Source organism: Grampus griseus (genome assembly GCF_964374135.1).
Source record: "Grampus griseus genome assembly, chromosome: X".
Classification (NCBI taxonomy): domain Eukaryota; kingdom Metazoa; phylum Chordata; class Mammalia; order Artiodactyla; family Delphinidae; genus Grampus; species Grampus griseus.
The window spans coordinates 6870147-6893102 of NC_138999.1; the positions used below are offsets into that span (position 1 = coordinate 6870147).

Sequence of the window (22956 nt, forward strand, 5' to 3'; positions counted from 1 at the left end):
ACTTCATGTGAAATATCTCAGTGAAGGGTGTCATTGCAGCCGCAGGGACAGCTGAGCAAACTTGGACTGGCTTTGGGAGCAGGTGTATCCGGAGGTGGGGGAAGAAGCGGGGGGGGGGGGCGGTTCTGAGCGCTGCTTTCCAGCTGTGCACGTCCATCCCTGCGTCTCGGGCATCCCGCCCTGAGTTGCTTCTGTAGAGGAAGTAGCAGGCACAGGTAAGCGTGTGTCAGTTCCCTGGGCCTCCTGGTGTCACTTTCCTGAGCTGTGCACACGTAAGTTTGTGCCTGGCTGGCGACAGCAGACAGCAGGCTCAGCCACTGGGAGCGGCAGACTCCTTTACGAGAACCTTTTGCCCTTTATCTTTTAACTGTTAGACCTTCCGGCAAAGAGTGAAGCCTAGTAATTATGTATGTGTCGGACTAGCCTGGTTGTCAGTCTTATGTACTGCTGGTATTAAACTCTTGTATGTAGGTGACACGGGGATGCACCAGCATCTACTCATAACCGTATGAATTTAGAGGGATGTGATTCCACACGGCTTACGCGCACACACTCTATGGTTGTCATTAATGCTTGTTATAAAAGCCCTGTAAGACCTGAAAACGGCACGTGAGTCGTCAAGGAGGAAAATGCCATCTTCACTGGACTTTGGGTGTTAAGTACATCGTGTTGTATCTGAACTTCAGTTCGTATGCTCTTCCGTGTCCTAGGCTGCTTATTAAGCATCTTCGTGGCGTCTGGCACAAAGCTTAGCTTTGCGGATGGCGCGTGAGCTGGACACACTCTGAGCTCAGCCATGTGGATGCAGAGGCCGTGCCCTGCTGGGGCTTGCCTGCTGCTTGAAGACAGGCAGTAAACGGGAACTGGTCAGCGAGACGCCTTGAGAGTAGCACACGCGGTGAAGAATGAGCAGGGAGATGTGGCCAAGGGACTTGGGGTGGAAGCGCTTCCACACTGGAGTTAAGAAATGGAGACTGATGAGTTGAAGTCTCAAGGATGTAGCTGGGAAGAGCCCGGAGAAAAGAGTTCCAGAAGGAGGGAACAGCACATGCAAAGGGCAGGCAGCGGGACGGAGCTCTAGAAACTCGAGGGACGTAAAGGAGGCCAGGCCAGCATGATGGAGGCAAGCGACTGACCAGGAGATGAGGTGAGAGCTGTGTGCAGGGGACCCCCAGACAGTTCCTTACAGGATGTGATGGTAATGGTGATGTGTTTGGACTGGGAACCCTCCAGCGGCTTCCCTCTGCACTAACTGGTGGCTGCTGGTGGGGGAGGGATTGAAGTGGCTCCAGGTGGGTTCCAGGCATAAGGCAGCCCCCCTCCCCCCTCCCCCCTCCTTCCCCCTTCCTCTCTCCCTCCCCCCTCCCTCCCCCTTCCTCCCTCCCCTCCCTCCCCCCTTCCCCCCTCCCTCCCCCCTTCCTTCCTTCCTCCCTCCCTCCTCCCCCCTCCCTCCCTCCCTTCCTTCCTGCCCTCCTTCCTCCCTCCCTCCCCCTCCCTTCCTTCCTGCCCTCCCTCCTTCCCTCCTCCCTCCCCCCTCCCTCCCCCCTTCCTTCCTTCCTTCCTTCCTGCCCTCCCTCCTTCCTCCCCTCTCCCCCTCCCTCCCTTCCTTCCTTCCTTCCTTCCTGCCCTCCCTCCCTTCCTTCCTGCCCCCCTCCCTCCCTCCCTCCCTCCCTCCCCTTCCTTCCTTCCTCCCTCCCTCCCTTCCTTCCTGCCCTCCTTCCTCCCTCCCTCCCCCTTCCTTCCTTCCTTCCTGCCCTCCCTCCCCCTCCCTCCCTCCCTTCCTTCCTTCCTGCCCTCCCTCCTTCCTCCCTCCCTCCCCCTTCCTTCCTTCCTTCCTCCCTCCCTTCCCCCCTCCCTGCCTGCCTCCCTCCCTTCCCCCCTTCCTCCCTCCCTCCCTCCCTCCCTCCCTTCCTTCCTCCCTTCCTTCCTTCCTCCCTTCCTTCCTTCCTCCCTCCCTTCCTTGCTTCTTTCCTCCCTTCCTTCCTCCCATCCTCCCTCCCTTCCTCCCTCCCTACCCCTCCCTCCCTCCCTCCACCCTTCCTTCCTTCCTTCCTTCCGCTGGGTCTTAGTTGCGGTTCCCTGGCTCCTTTGTTGCAGCAGGTGGGCTCCTTAGTTGTGGCATGCATATGGGATCTAGTTCCCTAACCAGGGATCAAACCTGGGCCCCCTGCATTGGGAGCACAGAGTCTTATCCGCTGCGTCACCAGGGAAGTCCCAGTCTCATTTTCCACTAGCATAGCTCAGCGGACCTGGGAAGGAAAGCACAGACTTGGGACACTCCTCAGCGGGGAGCGCCAGTAGACACGCAGACGGCCTAGCTGGAGGAGTGTGGATCTGGCACGTGACCCTGAGTAGGAGGCAGGTGTCATTTATTCGCACGGCGGGCTGGAGGAGAGACAAGTTGGTGTGGGTGGCGGGTGGGTGAAGGGTTCCGCTGTGGACATGCCGTGTGCGAGATGCTGGTGGGACCTCGCAGTGGATCCATCAGGCAGGCTGGTCCAGAGATGCGTGTGCAGCTGGGAAGGCCAGGACCCTGAGACATGTATTTGGGGTTTGAAGCCAGGGGCTGGGTGAGTTCACGGGGAACATGGATGCCAGTGCAGTCCTGTCCAGAGGGGCTCGATTTGCAGTCAAACAGAAAGCAAGGCAAGGGTCAGAAAGATGCCTTTGGAGACTTCCGTGGCAGTCCAGTGGCTTGGACTCTGCTCTCACTGCTGGGGCCCCAGGTTCAGTCCCTGGTGGGGAAACTAAGATCCTGCAAGCCAAGAGGCACAGCCAGGAAAAAAAAAAGATTCCTTCTGGAAACTTACGGTGGCTAAAAGGTTTCCAAAGTCATGCGATAATCCCTTGTATTTTCATAGAGGTTTACAAAGTAAGCTTGTAGGAGATCAGAATCTAGTGAACCTGCCGTCAGGAGACCTCTTGACAGAAGGTGCATCAATATCATCTTACTCTTCTTAACTCTTTTCTTTCTAATGAGGGAAACGGCGTCCACTAAGACTTACGCTTAAATTTCCCTTTTTTCCCTCACCTTGCAGCTTTCGTCTTAGGTGGGAAGAAGTGATTCAGCCTCTAGATTAAGTAGATCTGAATACCTGCTACTTTTCTTGGGCTTCTGGAGTTTCTGCTCCAATCACAGGTACGGTCCTGATCATCATATAACGGCAAAATGTGTTCATTTTTTTGAATGACTTTTACGATTAGCCTTGATTTAGCAATAACATTGATCCCATTTCCCAGCCACGAAGATCAATACAAATTTAATTAACCAAAACATGTCATTCTGCCACTGGGGAGCTAAATTCTCCAAGGACAGAGGCTGCTTAAGGATTTCTGGGTTTGACTGACATTCAGATATTCCAGAAACTACCAAGATCCTGCGACTGTTTCTAGGGAGTGCCTCTGCTTCCCTGGGAAGTATCTCAGAATGTCACCTGTGAGTTTGAAGATCACTGAGGACAACTTCTTTTCACAGTTGGAGAGTTTGACTCTGGGTTATGGAAAGAAAGCAGACATTTATTCTTGACTTGCTTCAGAGTAAATTGTTATAGACATTTCGATCTAAGTTTGTCTGTAGCCAACAGCAGGGTCTTTGGAAGAAATACATTTGCATTGAAGGTTCATTTTCTTTGAGATCTTTTTTATTATGGTAAAACATATGTAACATAAAATTTACCGTTTTTTAACCACTTTTAAGTACACAGTGTACTGTTCGGTGGCATTAAGTGCATTCACCATCCACCTCCAGAACTTTTTCATCTTCCCAAATTAAAACTCTCAGTAATAACTCTCCTCTCCTCTCCATTCCCCGCCCCCCCCAGCTTTCTGTCTCCATTTCTGACTACTCTAGGTACTTCATGTAAGGGGGACCCTGGGTTACTTGTCCTTTTGTGTCTCACTTATTTAACTTAGCATAATGTCTTCAAGGTTCATCCGCATTATAGCATGTGTCAGAATTTCATTTTTTTTGTAAGCTAAATAATATTCCGCTGTACGTATAGATGACATTTTGTTTATCCATTCGTCCATCGGTGGATATCTGGGTTGTTTCCATCTTTTGGCGATCGTGAATAATGTTACTAAGAACATTGGGCTGCAAACATCTGTCCAAGTTCCTTCTTTCAGTTCTTTTGGTTTTATACCTAGAAATGGAATTGCTGGATCATCTGATAATTGTATGCTGAATGTTTTGAGAAACCATCCTGTTTTCCTGGAGGTTCATTTTTAAGTAATCTTGGTAAGGTATGACAGCAATGGAATCTAACCGTGCTTCATCTTGTCTCACACGAGAGTTAGCAAACTAGAGCCTGTGGGCCAAATTTAACCCATTACCTACTTTTGTACGGTCAGCAAGCTAAGGATGGTTTTTACAGTTTTAAGTGGTCCAAGAAATCAAACCAAGAAGAGCGACAAGTCGTGATGCATGAAAGTTCTATTAACTTTATTGCACGTAATGAAAGTTTCCTCGGAGCACAGCTGTACCCATTGACGTCTGTATTGTCTTTGTTGCTCACTACAGTGGTGGAATTGCGTGGTTGTAACTCTATATGGCCCATGGAGTGAAAACTGTTTACTGCCTGACCCTTTAAGAACAGGTCTGCCAACCTCGAATCGAACAGGTTAACATGACAGCAAGTCAGATGAGCACAGTTACACCTGTTGAATGCTCTGCTCGCGTACGGGGGCTTTTCCAGGGGTCTTGGTGGGTCATCAAGCCGTCTCCCTAATGTATCACACCGTTCTGAACCTCATTTGTGTCACCGTTTCACAGTTAAGCATCAGTCCTTGGGGAGACTTCCTTCGGTCGGAGATGCAGGGGTAAAACCCCAACCAAGTTCGAAACTCGCCCACTTCAGGTGCATGTGCTTTTCTGTTCCCAGTGCCAGAGTTCGCCTCCCTGTCCTTGTAAGGGACTGTCTCTTCCCACTGAAAAAGAAGTAAATCTCTGTATAATGGAGGATCCAAACTGAGAAAGATTTCTCAAAATTCACATACTTTTCTCATATACTTTTTTGGGAACAAGGTTTGTGCCCTACTAAAAGGCACTGTCTTCTATTTTTAATCTGTGATATTTCTGTAGAACCATGTAAATGTCATCCTTAGAACGGAAGGGCATTTTCAGCATTTTTTTGCAAAGTGCTTTTCTGTGCAGTTAGGGCTCTGTGTGACTTGTGAAGATTTCTCTTCACACAACCGGAAATCTGACACAGCACTGGTTCCCTCTGTTAACAATGACATCTTCCAAGTACCATTTTAGGGTAACACTTTGTTCGGTTTAATTTGTTGTCAGAAATATCATCCCCAGAGCTTCTTAGTTTACACAAGTACCTATATACTTACGCATTTAACATATTTTCTTTAATTCATGAAAGCGATCTTAAGGCCTGAGAGAAATTGGAACAGCTCAAAGGAAATCAGACTAAGCTTAAACTAGGAAATTCACTTAAATTCTAGTTTTCCTTTATATTTGTTTTTTATAGGAAATAGGGCATTTGCATTTTTGAAACTGTTTGAAATTATATTTGCATGAAGAAGCCTGTTGCCTCCTAGGCTGGTAAAATGGTATCAATAAAATAGAGAAAGGCAGGCAGATAAAATCATTTGGTTACGTGTAGCGTGAAGATAACCGCTAGTCAAGAATTGTAGCGTCTACACTCAGTCTAATCTCATTTGTTTTCTCATGTGATCCTGTTCTTTCTTTCTTAGACACGCTTGCTCACTTAAGAATTCCGTTGTTTGAAAACCAAGTAATTTGTTTCCATTTAAGAAAAACTAGGGGGCTTCCCTGGTGGCGCAGTGGTTGAGAGTCCGCCTGCCGATGCAGGGGACGCGGGGTCGTGCCCCAGTCCGGGAAGATCCCACATGCCGCGGAGCGGCTGGGCCCGTGAGCCATGGCCGCTGAGCCTGCGCGTCCGGAGCCTGTGCTCCGCAACGGGAGAGGCCACAGCAGTGAGGGGCCCGCGTACCACAAAAAAAAAAAAAGAAAGAAAGAAAAACTAGGGATAAATGTGATTATGTTCCAGTTGAAACGAAAGCATTATTCTCTTACAATTTTGTGTGACTGTTTTAGTCCCTTTAAGGGAATTCTCACATTCATTCCTTTGTGGAAGTGACTGATGAAAATGTTTGTAGATTTATCTTGGCTTTTTATTTTTATTTATGTTTTAATTGTGGTAAAATACACATAAGATTCATCTTGGTTTTTATTTTTTCTTTAAAAATCACAGAGAACATAGAACAAAAGGAACACAGCAGAATTCCAATGCCCAGTGTGCAGCTGTTCCCATGCTGTGATTATAATTGTAACTGTCGTTCTGCACAAGCCTACACGTCTGGCTTTGTGTGTATTTGAACATGTGAGTTTGTGCAGTGTAACTGTAGAGCACTGTGCTCCTTTCATGGCACAGAAAAGTTACGTTACTCACCAGGAGACACACTGGAGTGCTTCATGGCACCAGGAGGGCTTTGTCACGACACAGGCGGGCTTTACTTAACTGATAGCCCTCTGCGAGGGATTCTGGGGTTGAGCCAAGGTCACTCCGGGACCACACTGCTGCTCAGAGAGTCTGCCAGCCTGCATTGTAAGGGATGTATTGTAAGGGAGCCACTACCCTTTGCAAGCGCCGAGTGTAAATTTCTGAGAAACAAAGCCACACTGAAATCCAGAGAAGAGAAAGCCGGCTTAGACCGGGCGTGAATGCAGCATGATCGAGATGGGTAAACAAGACATAGGCAAGAGTTTGGCCTTCGAGGCAGATATAAGCTGTTAGAAGAGGGACCGGTGTTCTATTTTTTTTATTTTTTAAGAGTCCCTCAGAAGTACCATCTAACGATAGGCCGAGTGGTGCAGTGGAGGGACGATGGGATTTAGGGTCAGACAACCTGGCGTGACCTCCAGGTTCCGACCCCCCTGGTGGTCGGCTGTCCAAGTCTGTGAGAGATCGGAGCATGGTGACGAATTCAGTGGTGGGCAATGCATCCATGTCGCCCTGAAGCATGACACACATGCTGTGTTGCTCTGTCCCACACGTGCACATTTGGGCATACGTATTCCTGATCGGGCACGGTGAGATTCTCTATATTTTATGTGATTCCGGCGTCCCAAGCCCACACTATAAAAGCCAGTGGGGGACCTTCACGCCCTTAGGAATCTGGGAACTCTGATGCCAGTCAGGAGAGGTAGTTGACTCACAGAAAGGCTCATGTGTTCTTTTTTCTATCTCAAGGCTCAGTCTCCCTTTTAAACTAGGAAAACTCAAGTCTTTTTTCGACAGAGGCAGTGCCAGACCCCGCACTGGCTTTTGCTTCCGGGAGGTATGTTACCTTTCAGTGCCCCACGTCATCCATTTCCAGAGGTCAGTGGTACCTGCTCCGTCGCTGGGCTTATGCCAGAGTGCTTCATCACGACAAACGCGGGCTTTACTTAACTGATAGGTTTCTTGCTCCTGCTTCGCGCGAATTGTCTGAAGTGTTGCTTTCCCCAGAGAATTTCATACTAGAACTGCCTCGTGCAGCCACCGCACGTGAGAGTAAACTTACGCTGATGTGGTTCAGCCACATGAGACCGAGGAAGAAGCAGACATAAAACTCTTCAGCCATCGTGTCCGAGAGACCCAGCCTGCGTGTCCTTCCAGCCCCTGTCTTTGGAGGACTCACGGAAGGGCACCCACACGAGTTTATTCTAGTTAGCAGTGTCACGTAGCAGGAAAGGGCAGTGAGGAATGAGAATTCTAAAAAGGTGGGCAACATTCATTTTAGGAATTGGAAAATACGTTCAGTAGCCATTGTCGCATGAAATCAGGCCTTATGTGAGAATACACGTTGTACGTATTTAGCTATGATTTTGCAGTCATTTATCTTAATAATAATTGCTGCTTACGATTTCACAAGTTTCCAATACCAGCGATAGAACAGGGAAGCATTAACATCTTGAAGGCAGATCAGTCAACAGAGTTAAGAATTTTAATGGGAATTAGGGTATGTAGAAATTGCCTAGGTTTTATCCCTAAAGCACTGACATTCCGTTTCTGCTGTGTCATTAGCTCAGCTGACTGCACACTCTGCTGGTTTCTCGGTCAGAGGAATGACCTACTTGGTCACACTCCTCATCTATAAATAAATGGCCTCTATAAATAAGATATTCACTGTAGATCTAAGACTCCGTGAGTCTGGGTTTGACGTAATGGGACAGATGCGCACGTGAACAAAACGTAAAGCCCCACGGTGGCTCACTCCTGTCCGGCTACTATGTCCTAGACATAGAGAGTAACTGTGAGAAAGTCTGGTGTCAGTCAGGTGAAAAAAATAAAGTGTCCTAGAAAATCCAAAAATGAATTCAACTTAGTTGCTTGTCGGTACAGTGCAAATGACTGAATACATTTCAGACCAGCTCGGAAGTGTTAAAGATTAACCAAACGGGAAAGGGTTAGAATTATGCGTAATGGGTGCTTTGTGTACGTGCAGGTTGATTGTTCAAAGTGTCTAGAAGACTTCTCTCAATGAAGTGTGTTATTGGTTGCAAATTCCGAGGTACTTCCATTGTGCAAAAATAACTGAGTACCGGACTTCCCTGGCGGCTCAGTGGTTAAGAATCTGCCTGCCAGTGCAGGGGACACGGGTTTGAGCCCTAGTCCGGGAAGATCCCACGTGCCGTGGAGCAGCTAAGCCCGTGCGCCACAACTACTGAGCCTGCGTTCTAGAGCCCGTGAGCCAAAACTACCGAGCCCGCGTGCCACAACTACTGAAGCCCACACGCCTAGAGCCTGTGCTCCGCAACAAGAGAAACCACCGCAATGAGAAGCCCGCGCACACCGCAGCAAACACCCAAAGCAGCCCAGAATTAAAGATAAATTAATTAATAAATTTTTAAAAACCTGACTACCTACCTTCTATCTAAATTACTGTGAATTGTGAATTGCTGTGCTGTGAAATGAGGAGAGCCCCAAAACTGAAGCTAGAACTGGGGGTTCAAATCCTAACCACTTATGATCTATGAAGCCCGGTTCTGTTCACTTGAACTTTCTGGATCTTGGCCTCTTTAGCCACAAAGTGGGAATAACGAAAGGGCTGCTGTGATGGTTAAGTTGTATAATGGACCTAAGGGACTTCATAAAATGTACACTTCCTTTGCGGACTGGCGGGCAAGGAGTGGTTTTATGTAGGCAGGTAGTAAGCCGCCTTGCTGTTCAAGGACGTTAGTGATGAAAACAACTGGTATGTGCCACTCACAACTAAATTCAAAGATTATAGTCAGCAAAATATATTTGTGTTATAAGTAAGAACAGGTGTGTGCGGAAACTTGAAGAAGACGGGAAGAAGCTCGTGAGAAGCTGTCTCTGCGTGGTGAGAGTGGGAAGACTTGGGGAGAGAAAACTTTTAACATTTTATCCTCATGTCAGGATTTCTCAACCTCAGCACTAGTGACACGTGGGGCCCGATAATCCTTTCTCATGGGGGGGACGTCTTGTGCATTGTACGAGGTTCGCAGCATCCCTGACCTCTACCCATTCCGTGCCAGGGCCCTTCCCCCCAAGTTGTGACGAGGAATGTCTCCGGACATTGCCCGATGACCTTTGGGGGACAAAATTGCCTGCGGTTGAGAATCACTTAAAATCTCTCCCCTGAACATGTATTACTTATGTAATTCTAATGGCATTTTTAAAAAATAAAATTTACCCAGAGGAGTTGAAAACTTACTTCCGTGCAAAAACCTGCACACAGATGTTTATAGCAGCTTTTATCCATCATTGCCAGAACTTGGATGTCCTTTTGTAGGTGAATGGGTAAATGAACTGTTGCATCTAGACCGTGGAATTATTATTCAGCGCTAAAAAGACATGAGCTCAAGCCAGGAAAAGACACGGAGGAGCCTGAAATGCACATCACTGAGTGAGAGAAGCCAACCTGAAAAGACTACGTGCGCTATGATTCCCACTCTGTGACCTTCTGGAAAAGGCCAAACTACAGAGACAGCGAAAAGATGAGCGGTTGCCAGGGTTTAGGGGACGGGGAGAGATGAGCAGGCGGAACACAGAGGATTTTTAAGGCAGGGAAACTGTGCTTTATGATACTACAGTGGTGGCCACATGTCATTCATTATAAATTTGTCAAAACCCATAGAGGGTACAACACCAAGAGTGAACCCTAATGTAAACTATGGGCTTCGGGTGAGGATGGTGTGTCCGTACAGGTTCATCGGCTGTAGCAGATGTACCCTCTGGAGGGGGGTGTGGACAGTGGGGGAGGCTGTGCATGTGGGGGGGGCAGGGGGCGTATGGGAACTCTCTGTGCCTTCCCCTCCATTTTGCCGTGAACCTAAAACTCCTCTAAAAACTAAACCTATTAAAAATAATTTTTAAAAAGGAAAAAAATTAAAGATGTCATCTCCGCAGTGATGAGATTATTCTGTTCAGATTCACGCTTCTGTGATCCATAAAATAAAAGAATTGGGAAGTTTTCGCGAGACTTTGCACTTGGGTTCTGAAAGCACCATCTTAACGCAGCACGGCATTTGCACGAGTGTCCTGAGGGCTCCCCGTGGCAGCTGTGTGTGTGTCCCAGGAACCAGGGACCTGGGCTGAAGTGCACCCCACGCTCCTGCTGCCGCCTCCACTGTGGTCCTTCCCAGGAACGAGGCACAGACCTGCTTCACTTCTGGAATAAAGCGCTTCTGTCGTGTGTTCATGTCTCAAGTCACCCTTAATGATATTTTACGGTTGTCTGTTTTAATTTAGTAATGAGTTGTGAGTGCACACCTTAATACAATGAACATGATTTTGCCCCAGGGCAGGGGTCGGCAGACTCCTGCCTGTAGGCCAACCCCGCCTTCCACCTATTTTTGTAAAGTTTTATTGAAACACGCCCACGCCCATTACCTACTGTCTGTGGCTGCTTGTGAGCTGGGGCACAGTTGAGTACTTGTAACAGGATGGCTGCCGAGTCCAAGATACCTGCTCTTTGGCCCTTTGCAGAAAAAGTGTGCTCACCCCTGCTTTACACTTCTGGAACTTTACCTTCTTGTGTTGTCATATCTCGACGTGTCTCCCAATTTTTAAATTCAATTTCAGGAAAGGGGAGGATAACCAATAGAGTAACCTAACTAGACAAATAATAGAGGCCGCCAAGTACATCCCATCTGGAGTATTCTGGGGCGTTCCTTGTGTTTTTCTGCACACCGTGTGTACTAGCATGCATTTATTGAAATGCCTGCCGTGTGGGCTTTTTGATCAAAGATACAAAACACCATCGTTTTCTTTTATTAAAAAAAGAAGTGTTTGCAGCATTCATGAGCAGGGCACTTGAAAGAACAGGGCAGTTGTATGCGGAATTTTGTACCGGGTGCTGCTGGAGCCATTGTTTTAAGAAGGTTTCTCAAGAAACAGACTCCGAGACTGAGGTGGAGTGGGAAGTTAGCTGGGGTTACAGATCTACTGCAGGGGCATGGGAGCAGGATGGGGCCGGGCATGGAGCTGCCATGCCACCTGGAAAGCCCTTTTTGCCCCATCCCTCCAAGTACCACCCCCTATCCAAGCACTTCTCTCTCTTTTTATTTTTTTGGCCGCGTCATGTGGCATGTGGGATCGAGTTCCCCGACCAGGGATCGAACCCATACACCCTACACTGGCAGCGTGGAGTCTTAACCACTGGACCACCAAGGACGTCCCTCCAAGCACTTGTCTCAGCTCCAGTGTGACTGACTTCAAGAACAGAGGCTGTGACTTCTCAGAATTCTGTTCCTAAACCCCCAAGGGTGTCTTAAGTGGGCAGGCGGATGCACCCTCGGTGTGGCAATGCTCAGACTTCCTAAGGAGCCTGGTGGTCTGGTCACTCTGCCATCTGCTCCCAGCAGAGCAGGGTCACTGGGTTGTGTCGTGTTCACGTATGGATCCCTCACGAAAGGCAGGTGCTCTCCTCCAGGTCCAGGAATCGCTCTGTTTCGCTTCCTGTTCTGTGTCGTCTTCACCTGCATAGCGCCCTCCCCAACCTCACTAAGCAGGGAAGAAATACAAGAAATCACAGAAGATGAGAATGATAAGTGGAACATAATAGGAATACATATCAGTACTGTATAGTAAATGTATATAATGTATCAACATGTGTCAAATATACATACACGTATTCAGAGACAATATGTACTTATGCAAAGTGGGTTTGTTACAGAGTTGAGTGTGGCTTTTTTATCTAGTCTCACACTCAGCCTTTTAATCGGAAAGGTTGTACCATTTACCACCAACTTTTTGTTTTCTGCTTGTGTCGTGCGTTCTGGGGGTTTTTTCCCCCTCCGTTCCTCCACTTTTGCCTAAACTGAGAATTTTGTATGATTTTACTTCACTGTTAGCTTGTTAGCTACACGTCTTTGTTTTGTTTTTGCAGCGTTGCGCTAACGTTTGCAGTATGCGTCTTATCACAGTCTGCATTTGAATGATACTTTACCACCTCATGTATAAGAAGCTTACCGCAGTCTGTTTCTGTTTGCCTTCTATACCTGTTTCTTTGTGCTTCTGTTGCCATACATCTTTCATATATGTTTCAAACGCTACAATACATAGTTATTTTGCATTAAGCATTTATATGTAAAAGAAACTTCAAAATGAGAAGAAAATACTTTTATATTCACCCCAATAGTTACCATTTCTGTCACCGTTCCTTTGCATAAATCCAGATTTCCATCTGAGATAATTCTTCTTAAAGAACTTGCATTAATATTTCCTGTGGTGCAGATCTCCTAGCAGTGAATTCTGTCTGCATTTGTTGTTTGGAAAATTCTTCACTTTCATGTTTTGAAAGATGTTTCATCTGAGTGTAGAATTTTAGACTGACATATTCTTTCAGCCCTTGGAAGGTTTTGTTCCGTTGTCCAGAATAATGCAAGCCAGAAGACAACAAGTTTGTGGGATTTGTTTATCTTTTTCCTCTGGATGTAAATTTTTTTTCCCCTCTGGCTGCTTTGAAGAGTTTCTTTTGTTGCTGACTTTCAGGAAATTGTGCTTTTCTTGGGGTTTTCTCTGGTGTTTATCCTGCGTGGGATTTGTTTAGCTTCTCGGATCTATTTTACCTTTTTCAAACCTAGAATTTTCCAACAGATTTGATCTTGAAATCTTTGCTTTAAATATCACGTTGTCATCTTTAAGAGCTACTGTTTTAGAAATGAGCGCTAAAATGAACACAGTCTACTTTGGGAAACGAAGATAAACATGTGTTTATAGTCTTTGCGTGATTGTAAGTTTCTGTTGCCTCTTTGGACCACAGAGAGTTGGGTTCCCCGGAAAGTTCTCAGACCCCTGCCCTGGTCGTGTGCAGAGTGTGTCCACATCATTGGCTTGTGAATGAGGTTTTTCATCAGTCACTGTCTGGGTAACTGCCAGCTTTACGGGCGTGCTGCAATAGGAACCGTTTCCCCGTCGCAAATATAGGTCAGAAACTTTACCAAAACCGTTCTCACGTTTCGTACAGTGATGATCTGTTGACACATTAATGCGCAGGAAAGGAGAGTTGTTGGCACAGCCAAGATTGCCATCTGCAGGTAACAGTACTGAAATGTTACTTACAGATAACACTCAAACTCTACATTTTTTTTAGGCATTGGACAACAAACATTACCATTTAACTATGGAGACTTTTTTAAAATAGTATTTTCAGGGCTACTGATTTTTTTTTTAATTTTTATTTTATTTACTTATTTTTGGCTGTGTTGGGTCTTCATCGCCGCGCGAGGGCTTTTCTCCAGCTGCGGCGAGCAGGGGCTACTCTTCGTTGCGGCGCGCGGGCTTCTTGTTGTGGAGCACAGGCTCTAGGCGCGTGGGCTTCAGTAGTATGGCACACGGGCTCAGTAGTTGTGGCGCACGGGCTTAGTTGCTCTGCGGCATGTGGGATCTTCCCGGACCAGGGCTCCAACCCGTGTCCCCTGCATTGGCAGGCAGATTCTTAACCACCGCGCCACCAGGGAAGCCCGACCATGCAGGCTTTTTCAAAGGAAGATCTTTTAGGATGTTACTTGGTTTTAATTTATAGCTTTCTGTTGTTTTTGTGGTGTATATGCTTATTCTTAAAGAATATTAAAGGTTAGGCCTTTGGAATTTATGCACAAAATTAATATTTATCATTAAGAAAAAAATCCAAGCATTTTTTCTGTGTCAGAACTTTAACAGAGAAGGGATCCCTTTAGTGTTGTCTCTTCGAGTTTACACATAAAAAGAGAAGGGTACACTCTTACCATAGTGGCAAAAAAATAAATAATCCACCTAAATAAAAGGTATTCCAAAAATAGATTTTTTAAAAAAGATGAGATGATAAGAAGTGAGATGTTTAATGCACTGTGACCTTTCACCTCACAGTACCCATTTTCCTAGTTCAGTGAGTGAAGAGAGAAATGAGGATGATGGCCTGATTTTAATTCCCAATGTATAAAGCCTCATCTAGAAGTGTCCTACTTCTTGACACTATTACGATATTAAAAGTAACATTTATTTTTGTAAGCCATTACCAACTTGGCGCACTTGGATTCATTTCCGTCAAGTCCTGTCATCTGTAGATTTCAAGCTTCCAAAGTCTAAAGAAACGCACGTTGGTTTTATATTCTCTTGGAGAACCTACAGTCTTCCAACGGCAGAACCTCCCTTTATTGGACTGTCCAGCAACTGATGTATTCAAAGTCAATCAGAAAGTTGTCTTTAAAATTTCAGCATATTTCTGAAAAGTCGGAAATTTGGGAGAGTTGGGCAAACCATAGCATATTGTACATGGAGTGTCATTATCTAGGTGGATACCTGGGTACATGGAGGAGCCAGATGAGGAAGGTGGTTCACAAAATTTCTGCTGCCTACAGCTCAGAGCCATGAGAAAATCGTAACAGGAGAGAGATAATTTAGTGTATGTGAACCCCTGGTATGACACTGTTAGTGGTGGTTCGTGGATATATCATTGAAAACACATTGTGAGATTCTGGTAGGAAGGATTCTTTCATTGTTTATTAAAAGGATTACATAACTTAAAGCACTTAGAACAGAGCCAGGCAGATAATAGATGCAATTATGTGTAAACTTTTTTTTTTTTTTTTTTTGGTGGTATGTGGGCCTCTCACTGTTGTGGCCTCTCCCGTTGCGGAGCACAGGCTCCGGACGCGCAGGCTCAGTGGCCATGGCTCACGGGCCCAGCCGCTCCTCAGCATGTGGGATCTTCCCGGACCGGGGCACAAACCCGTGTCCCCTGCATCGGCAGGCGGACTCTCAACCACTGCGCCACCAGGGAAGCCCTGTGTAAACTATTTGTATTGGTTTTTTTCTTTTCCATTATAGTTTATTACAAGACATTGAATATAGTTCCCTGTACTTTATAGAAAGACTTTGTTGTTTATCTGTTTTATATATAGCAATGTGTATTTGCTAATCGCAAAGTCCTAATTTATCTTCCCCTGAACCTGCGCCTGCCAAATCCCCTTTGGTAACCGTAAGTTTGTCTTCTACATCTCTGAGTCTGCTTCTGTTTTGTAAATAAGTTCATTTGTATCATAGTTTAGATTCCACATATAAGTGGTATATGATTTTTGTCTTCCTCTGTCTGACTTACTTTACTTTGTATGATAATCTCTAGGTCCATCCATGTTGTTGTAAATAGCATTATTTCATTCTTTTTTATGTATTACTCCATTGTGTGTGTGTGTGTGTGTGTGTGTGTGTGTGTACCACATCTTGATCCATTCATCTGTTGATGGACACTTAGGTTGCTTCCATGTCTTGGCTATTGTAAATAGTGCTGCTATGAACATTGGGTTGCATTTATGTTTTTGAATTAGCATTTTCTGCAGATACACGCCCAGGAGTAGGATTGCTGGATCATGTGGTAACTCTATTTTTAGTTTTTTAAGGAATCTTCGTATGTTTTCCGTAGTGGCCATACCAATTTACATTCCCACCAACAGTGTAGGGGCGGGGAGGGGTTCCCTTTTCTCCACACCCTTGCCAGCATTCATTATTTGTAGACATTTTAATGATGGCCATCCTGATCTGTGTGAGGTGATACCTCATTATAGTTTTGATTTGAATTTGTCTAATAATTAGCAGTGTTGAGCATCTTTTCACGTGCTTTATTGGCCATATATATTTCTTATTTGGAGAAATGTCTCTTTAGTTCTTCTGCCCATTTTTTGTTGGAGTTGTGTTTTTTTTTTATTGAGTTGTATGAGCTGTTTGTATATTTTGGAAATTAAGCCCTTGCCAGTCTCATCATTTGCAGATATTTTCTCCCAGCCCATAGGTTGTCTTTTTGTTTTGTTTATGGTTTCCTTTGCTGTGAAAAAGCTTATAAGTTTGAATAGGTCCTATTTGTTTATTTTGGTTTTATTTCTGTTGCCTTGGGAGACTGACCTAAGGCAACACTGGTATGATTTATGTTAGAGAATTTTTTGCCTATGCTCTCTTTTAGGAGTTTTATGGTATCACGTTTTATATTTATAAGCCTTTAAGGCATTTTGAGTTTATTTTTGTATATGGTGTGATGGTATGTTCTAACTTGCTTGATTTACATGTGTCTGTCCAGCTTTCCCAGCACTACTTGCTGAAGAGACTGTCTTATCTCCATTGTATATTCTTGCCACTTTTGTCGAAGATTAATTGACCGTAGCTGTGTGGGTTTATTTCTGGGCTCTCAGTTCTGTTCTGTTGATCTGTATGTCTGTTTTTGTATCAATACCACACTGTTTTGATTACTGTAGCTTTGTAGTAGTATTGCCTAAAGGCTGGGAGGCTTCTGCCTCCTCCTTTGTTTTTGTTTTTCCTCAGGATTGCTTTGGCAATTCTCCGTCTTTTATGGTTTCATATAAATGTTTGGATTATGTGTTCTACTTCTGTGAGAAATGTCATGGGTACTTTTATAGGGATCACATTAAATCTGTAGATTGCTTTGGGTAGTATTCTGTAGTATTGCTTTGGGTAGTAATCCATAGTATTGCTTTGGGTAATCTGTAGTATTGCCATTTTAACAATATTAATTCTTCCAGTCCAAGAGCATGGGATGTCTTTCCATTTCTCAGAATCATCTTCAATTTCCTGTATCAGTGTTTTATAGTTCTCAGCATATAAGTCTTTCCCCTACTTGATGAGGTGTATTCCTAAATATTTTTTTGAAGCGATTTAAAAGGGATTGTTTATTGTTTTTTTGGTTTCTTTTTTTTTTTACTTTCCCTTTCTGATATTTCATTGTCAGTGTAAAGAAGTGCAACAGATTTCTGTATGTCAATCTTGTATCCTGCTACCTTGATGAATTCGTTTATCAGTTCTAGTAGTTTTTGCCTGGAGTCTTTAGGGTTTTCTATATATAATATCATGTCATCTGCATATAAGAATTTAATCTCTTCCCTTGCAATTTGGATACCTTTTATTTCTTTTTCTTGTCTCATTGCTGTGGCTAGGACTTCCAGTACTATGTTGAATAGATGTGGTAGAGTCGGCATCCTTGTTACAGATATTAGCAGAAAGACTTTCAGCTTTTCACCACTGAGTATTATGTTGGCTGTGGGTTTGTCATAAATAGCTTTTATTATGTTGATATGTTCCCTCTGTACCCACTTTGGTAAGGGTATTTATCATGAATGGATGTTGAATTTTGTCAGATGCTTATTCTGCATCTATAGAGATGACCATGTGGTTTTTTTCTTTTCTTGATGTGGTGTATCACATTGATTGATTTGTATATGTTGAACCATCCTTGTGACCCTGGAATGAATCCAACTTGATTATGGTGTATGATTTTTTTTATGTGTTGTTGAATTCGGTTTGCTAATATTTTGTTGAGAATTTTTGCATCCATATTCATTGAAGATATTGGCCTGTAATTTTCTTTTTTGGTAGTGTCTTTGTCTGGTTTTGGTATCAGGGTGATGGTGACTTCATAGAATGTCTTCGGGAGTGTTTCTTCCTCTTCACCCTCCTGGAAGAGTTTGAAAAAGGTTGCTATAAGTTTTTCGTTGTTTGTTTGGTAGAATTCCCCAGTGAAGCCATTCGGTCCTGGAATTTGTTTGCAGGAAACTTTTTTAAAATTATAGATTCTATTTCACTTCTGGTGACCGGTCTGTAAAAATATCTATCTCTTCTTGATTTAGTTTTGGTGGGCTGTATGTTTCTAGAGACTTGTCCATTTCTTTTAGGTTGTCCAGTTTGTTGGCATGTAATTGTTCATAGTGTTCTCTTGTGGTTTTTTAAAATTTCTGCAATATCAGATGTTATTTCTCCTCTCTCATTTCTTATTTTGTTTATTTGGGTCCTCTCTTTTTTCTTCTTGGTGAGCCTGGCCAGAGGTTTGTTGATTTTTGTTTACCCTTTCAAAAAACCAGTTTTTGGTTTTATTGAGTTTTTCCATTGTTTTATAAAACTCTAGTTTATTTATTTCCTCTCTGATCTTTATTATTTCCTTCTTTCTGCTGACTTCAGGTTTTGTTTGTTCTTCTTTTTCTAATTCTTTAGGTGGTAGGTCAGGTTGCTTATCTGACATTTTTTCCTTACTTTTTGAGGAAGGCGTGTATTGCTATGAACTTCCCTCTTAGGATTTCTTTTGCAGCATCCCAAAGATTTTGTATGGTGGTGTTTTTGTTGTCATTTGTCACAAGGTATTTTTTAATTTCCTCTTTGATTTCATCGTTGACCCATTGGTTTTTTTAGTAGCGTGTTTAGTCTCCATGTAATCGTTTTTTCCTCATTTCTGTTTCTGTGGTTCAATTCTAGTTTCATGCTGTTGTGGTCAGAAAAGATGCTTGAAATAATTTCTGTTCACCTTAAATTTCTTGAGGCTTGTTTTGTGTCCTAGTATGTGGTCTGTCCTGGAGAATGTTCCACGTGAACTTGAAAAGAATGTGTATTCTGGGGCTTTTTTGGATTTAATGTCCTGAAAATATCCATTTTTGTCTAATTGTTCTATTGCGTCATTTAGGATCCCTGTTGCCTTATTGATTTTCTGTCTGGAAGATCTGTCCATGGATATCACTGGGGTGTTAAAGTCTCCCACTGTTACTGTATTCCCATCAGTTCCTCCCTTTACGTCTGCTAGTATTTGTTTGATGTATTTAGGTGCTCCTTTTTATTGTTTTTCAGTAACTTTAACCCAGGGTTACCAATCCTATTGAACGTGGAAAATTGGATCACAGAGCTGTTTTTCATGTGGTGATACTAAACACATACTAACCATCTGGGAAACATCATTGTGAAGAACATGCTTTGGGAAACTCTCTCCTGCTTCTTTGAAAGCTCCGTTTGCTTGGCTTCCAAGTCCCTGTGGTTCTAGGCTTTCCTGGCAGCAGCCGTGCTTGACATTGTCCCATTCTGTGGATGATGATGGAGAGGCGATTGCTGAAAAGGCCTGCTGCCCCGGGTATCTTTCCCACCTGTCCTTCATGGTGTGTCAGATTCTGAGGGTCAGGAATGCTGTGGTGACTTAGCAGGGTGGTTCTGGTAGAGGTCTCTTTGAAGTTGCTGTCAAGACATCAACCGGAGCTGCAGGGACTTGATGGTCTGATAGGTACTGGATGATGCAGTGCGATGGTGGCTCTCATGTGGCTGGCATGTGGTGTTGGCTGCTGGCCGCAGGCCTCAGTTCTGCTCCGTGCTGACCTCTCCACCAGCAGTTAAAGGAGTTTAATTGTACACATTTGATTCATTTTTATCAGGAGATACAATCAATATGTATATAGTTAAGCATTTCATTTATGATCAATAAAAATGTAGGTTTATCCTGAATTTTCACTGAGTGAGCCATATGGATTATTTGTTTTGTTCCACAGATTTGGGCAACCAAGAAGGAAGCATTATGACAACCTATGAAAATATCCCCTAGATAATTCTTTTTGAATCTAAGCCCTGTGTGAAACTGTTACTTCACCTTCTAATATTTCTCCGTAAGAATCAGGCAGAAGTCATAAAGAGATGAACTTAGTCTAAAATCTCTTCTGTTAAAAAGTTTCTTGGCATTATTGGCATTTGGGGGCTGATGAGTCTTCCGTGCAGGGAGGCTGTTCTGTGCGTTGTAGATGCTGAGCGCTATTGCTGGTCTCTACCCACTAGGCGCCAGTACCTCCCCTCCTCCACTTGTGACAACCGAGAGATGTCTCCAGACATTGTCTGATATCCTGCAGTCCCCTGGGGCAGAGAGCACAGCCATCCCTGGTTGAAAACCACTGTGTAAAATAGGACACACCATGATAGTTCCATGCTGCTATTAGGGGTTGCATACGTGGATCATATCAGATATCAGTGTGAGAAGGTACCTGGGTAGCCAGAGTCACCTCAAGGGGTCCTGGGAAGCCAGAAGTGCAGGCAATTCCCAACTCAAAACTTTGGAGCTGAACTACCTCAGGGGAGGGAGAAGGATTTAGAATGATAGCCAGGGCTGCAGGCAAAACAAAACCAATCCAGCGCCTCTGGTTGCCCTGATAGACTTGGCAACGCTTCTGAATGGAAGAGTAATTTGGTTTGCCCCAAGGAGAGCGACACTGCACTATTCCTCGTCTCTGGCAAAATGATGTAGAACAATACATACCCAAGGGATGGGAAACGGGGGCGCAAACACATTCCTGGACATCAGTGTTCCTAACAGCAGTATTCACAGTAGCCAAATGCCCGTCAGCTGGTGGATGGAAAGGTAAACAAAAGGTAGTCCATGCGTTCAGCAGAATAGTACTCAGCCGCACAGAGGAATGAAGTACTGATACCTGCTGCATTGTGGATGAACCTGGGAGACATTATGCTAAGCGAAAGAAGCCGGACACAGAGAAGGTGTTGTATGGTTCCATTTATGTGAAATGTCCAAAACAGGCAAATCTGCAGAGACAGAAAGCAGGCTGGTGGTTGCCTGGGCGGGGGGAGGGGGAGGGGGATTGAGGACTGACTACTTAATGGGCCCAAGGTTTCCTTTTGGGGTAATGTAGATGTTTTGAGACTTGACATAGGGGATGATTGCACAGCATTGTGAATATACTAAAGGCTTTACGCCTCCTGTGTGGGAGGACTATTAGTCATTGTCTACACCATTCCATGCCAAGAACTGACGGCAACCAGAAAATGAGGCCTTTTTATATTTATTACTACCTTTGAGAGTAAAGAATATATTGCATTTGTTAAAATCATTTGCGTTTCAGACTTCCCTAGCGGTCCAGTGGTTAAGACTTTGCCTTCCAATGCAGGGGGTGAGGGTTCGATCCCTAGTCAGGGAGCTGAGATCCCTCGTGCCTCACAGCCAAAAACCAAAACATAAAACAGAAGCAATATTGTAACAAATTCAGTAAAGACTTAAAAAAGGTGGGGGTGGGGGGACTTCCCTGGTGGTCCAGTGGCTAAGACTCCGTGCTCCCAACGCAGGGGGCCTGGGTTCGATCCCTGGTCAGGGAACTAGATCCCACATGCTGCAACTAAGAGTTCGCATGCCGCGACTAAAGATTCTGCATGCTGCAACAAAGATCCTGCACACCGCAGCGAAGATCCCATGTGCCACAACTAAGACCTGGCGCAGCCAAATAAATATTTTTTTAAAAATCATTTGCGTTTCACACAGATCTTTTTCAGCACGTAAATTTTTGCCAGCACTGTTTTTTGTTTTTGTTTTTCTGGTACGCGGGCCTCTCACTGTCGTGGCCTCTCCCGTTGCGGAGCACAGGCTCCGGTCACGCAGGCTCAGCGACCATGGCTCACGGGCCCAGCTGCTCCGCGGCATGTGGGATCCTCCCGGACCGGGGCAGGAACCCGCGTCCCCTGCATCGGCAGGCGGACTCTCAACCACTGCGCCACCGGGGAAGCCCCGCCAGCACTGTTTATTGATAGTGGTTCTATTTAGGTGTTAATAATGGGAAAATCAGGACTGACCAGGGATTGGAAGTTCAGGATTCTCACTTTAACTTATTATTTCTAGTAACGAACTAATTAATTTTGACATGTTGCATAACCAGAATGTTATTAACCAGTCATATTTCACATTTTTTGTGTTTATAACACACAGACGATGTTAATTACATGTACTGAATTTAACAACTTATATCAAAGATAACCTTCAATTTGTGAGTTACCATCTGTTTTGGGCCAGAGAATAGGAATTTGATACTAAAGCTTTTTCCTGAACAGCTTGTAATGAGAGCTGTTTATATATTAATTACTTAATTGAATTGTTACGGATTTTAATGTTTTAATTTTCAAGCAGTTTGGGGCTTATTGTGGTGACATCTGCTTATATTTTGATACTTTATGGTGTTTAGCAGTTTCATCATAAGGCTCTTGGGTTTACAGCCCAATCCCGAAAAGAATTTGCTGTCTGCTTCAGGTTTGCTGTAAGGAGTATCGTCCTATTTCATCTCCACTGCCGAGTTTTTTTCATAATGAAATGTATTTTTATTTTATAAGCAAACTCAGTATTCCCTAGTGCCTTCTTCAGTCTGGTGCCCTTTAATTTCTATTCAACGAGCTATAGAGGAATTTTGTTTAAATCTTATTATTTTCCTTCAGTGGTAGATTTTTTCAGTTGTCCTGGTTTTATCTTATAGATCCGTATGTGGTTTAAAAAGGTACTGTAATGAAACTTAAGGGCCTATGAACCTGCTTGTAGAATCCTTTTAGTCTCCTTTCTTTGAACAGTGTAACTATAAACGTGACTCAGTGGGAGTAATTTACTTGAATTTCCTTAAAACATTTCAAGAGGTTCTGTATACATTCACTAATAAGAAACACCTTCATTCATAGCCTCACTTATGGATTTGAATTATATTAAACCTGGCGCCTTTTTATTATCACTTAAGACTATCGACCAAGAATTTAGAGAAAACAGCAGGCATTTAATTTCCTTAGTTCTTGAGCTTGTAGATAATTTCAGCCCTGTAGGAGACTGGATTCACTCACAACTGAAGAGAATTTATGAGGAAGAAGGTAAATATTATTAAGTAGATCCTGGTTGACTGCTTACTGTTTATACTGACTGAAAAGTAAAAATGAG

General features: G+C 44.3%; 1 protein-coding gene across 3 annotated transcripts in view; it reads left to right on the plus strand.

Annotated features, from left to right (window-relative positions):
• The window catches only part of TBL1X (transducin beta like 1 X-linked), a 229793-nt gene that overhangs the window by 136925 nt on the left and 69912 nt on the right, over positions 1 to 22956 (plus strand). The gene's annotated exons all lie outside the window — the stretch shown is intronic.